This window comes from Rhinolophus ferrumequinum, chromosome 8 (assembly GCF_004115265.2).
Source record: "Rhinolophus ferrumequinum isolate MPI-CBG mRhiFer1 chromosome 8, mRhiFer1_v1.p, whole genome shotgun sequence".
Taxonomy (NCBI): Eukaryota; Metazoa; Chordata; class Mammalia; order Chiroptera; family Rhinolophidae; genus Rhinolophus; species Rhinolophus ferrumequinum.
In genome coordinates, this window is record NC_046291.1 from 45585373 (window position 1) to 45588353 (window position 2981).

General features: G+C 39.0%; 1 pseudogene; it reads right to left on the bottom strand.

The window, feature by feature from the left end:
* Positions 1 to 583: 583 nt before the first annotated feature.
* On the bottom strand, positions 584 to 2499 carry LOC117026044 (heat shock cognate 71 kDa protein-like; annotated as a pseudogene).
* Between the last annotated feature and the right edge of the window lie 482 nt (positions 2500 to 2981).

Below are 2981 nucleotides of genomic sequence, written 5' to 3' on the forward strand. Positions count from 1 at the left end.
CTATCCAGTTTAGGGAAAAATTTCTCCAACATTTTATTCTAAAAGCTTTATAATTTTATTTATACATTAAGGTTTATAATCCATTTAAAATCAATTTTGTGTATGATGTGAGGTTCATTTATTTTATTGGATATCCAATTATTTTGATATCATTTGTGGAAAGATTTTTCCTTCCCTTATTGAATCAACTTGGCATTCTGCTGAAAATCAATTGGCAATAAAAATATGGCTCTTTTTCAAACTGTATTGTGTTCCTTTGGTCAATACATCTATCTTTCTATCAATATCACACTCTCTTTATCAGTGAAACTTTATATTAAGTCTTTTTTTTTTGCCAATTTTAAATACAGTTTTATTTAAGATATCACATTTTTCACTTTATAATACTGTGGTTATAAAGTGCATTGTTATTCTTTTCCCTGTGCATGTATTTCATATTCAATATCAAGAAGTCCAGTATTTACTATACAGCAGCTCAACTTTAAACCTGCCATGGAATTTGCTACAAGTTTGGGTCCTTCCATATTTTGTGCGGAACAGTGCTAAATAAATCTATACTCAAGGATGGCTTAATCAACCTCTTTTAAGAGGCACCACCAGAAGGAGGGGTTCCTTCACCAGGGAAGCCCCCAGGCATCCCTCGTGGCATGCCTCCTGCACTGTGGTACAACTTGGTAATGACGGGGTTGCAGACCTTTTCCAGCTCTTTCTGCTGATGTTCAAATTCTTCCTCCTCTGTAGTCTGGTTCTTAACAAGCCAGTTAATGATTTCATTGCACTTTTCAAGATTCTTTTGTTATCATCATTGATCTTGCCTTGGATTTTTTCATCTTCAACAGTTGCTTTCATGTTGAATGCATAGGATTCAAGTGAATTCTTGGAAGACAACTTGTCCCTCTGCTTCTCATCTTCAGCTTTGTACTTCTCAGGTTTCTGAACCATGCATTCAATGTCTTCCTTGCTCAGATAATTATTGATGTTAGTGACGGTAATCTTGTTCTCTTTTCCTGTACTCTTATCCACAGCAGAGACACTGAGGATGCCACTGACATCAATATTAAAAGGGACTTCAATCTGAGGAATACCACGAGGTGCAGGAGGTATGCCTGTGAGTTCAAATTTGCCAAACAAGTTGTTATCCTCAGTCATGGTCCACTCACTTTCATAAAGCTGAATGAGCACACCAGACTGGTTGTCAGAGTAGGTATTAAAAGTCTGTGTCTGCTTGATAGGAATGGTAGTATTTCGCTTGATGATGACAGTCCTGATTCCACCAGCAGTTTCAATGTCAAGGGAAAGAGGAGTGACATCCAACAGGAGCAAGTCTTGGACATTTTCCTATTTATTTCCAGATAGGATGGCTGCCTGGACAGCTGCACCACAAGCAGCAGCCTCATCAGGGTTGATGCTCTTATTCAAATCATTTTCCATTGAAGAAGTCCTGTAGGAGTTTCTGAATCTTGAGGATACGGGTAGAACCATCTACGAGGAGATAATCATGGATCTGGGACTTGTTGAGCTTGGCATCCAGGACACGGGCTTTCTCTACAGGGTCCAGGGTGCCACAGAAAATGTCAGTATTCAGTTCTTCAAATCAGTCCTTGGTGACAGAAGTATAGAAGTCGATTCCTTCATAGAGAAAATCAATTTCAATACTGGCCTGGGTGCTGGAAGAGAGAGCATGCTTAGACATTCTCAAGCAGTATGGAGGTGAGGGCCAGCTCTCTGATTCTCACTGATGTCTTTCTTATGCTTGCGCTTGAACTCTGCAATAAAATGGCTGACTATTTGGTTGTCAAAGTCTTCTGCACCTAGTGGGTGTTCCCAGCTGTAGATTTGACCTCAAAGATTCCATCTTCAATTATGAGAATTGACACATCAAAAGTGCCACCTCCCAAGGCAAAGATCAGCACATTTGTTTCAGCTCCAGCCATTTTGTCTAAGCCGAAAGCAATGGCAGCAGCAGTTGGCTCATTGATGATTCTAAGAACATGGAGACCTGCAATAGTCCAGCATCTTTGGTAGCGTGACGCTGAGAGTCATTGAAATAAGCAGGTACTGTGCCAACAGCAGTGGTAACAGTATTCCTGAGGTAAGCTTCTGCAATTTCCTTCATCTTTGTCAAAACCATACATGACACTTCCTTTGGATAGAAACTTTTTGTTTCTCCCTTGTAATCTATTATACGTGGGCCTTGTGCCTGCCAGCGTCACTCACCACCACGAAGGGCCAATGCTTCGTATCAGATTGGACAGCAGCATCATCAAATCTACATCTAATCAGGCATTTGGCATAACAAACCGTATTGGTGGGGTTCACTGCAACTTGATTCTTTGTGACATCGCTGATCAATCGTTCAGTATCAGCAAAGGCAACATAACTTGAGGTAGTTCGGTTTCCCTGATCATTGGCAATTATTTCCACTTTTGCATGCTGGAAGACACCCACCCAAGAGTAGGTGGTGCCGAGATCAATGCCAACTGCATATCCCTTAGTCATGGCTGCTTTAGTGTATGCATGGCTTGCAATGAAGAGAGACCCAGACAGCTGCCCCTGCGTTCAATGAGGCCCATTTATATGTCTTAAAACGAGGTAGTGTAAGCTCTTCAACTTGGTTATTTTTCAAAATTGTTTTAGTAATTCTATGTCCTTTGCATTTTCATATAAATTTTAGAATAGCCTGTCAATTTCTCCAAAATTCTTTTGGGTTTTTACTGGGGTTGCATGGAATCTATAGGTCAATTTTAGGAGAATATACTTAAGATTATTTATCCATAAGCATGGTATAACTCTCCATTTATGTAGATTTTCTTTACTATCTCTCAGCAATATGTTTTAATTTTCAGTGGAGCGTTCTTGTACATCTTTCATTAAATTGATACTTATGCATCTTAAGTTTTGATATAATATTGGAAATTGTACTGTAAAAATCTAATTTCCAATTGTTTTTGCTAACATAAAAATACAACAGATTTTGAATA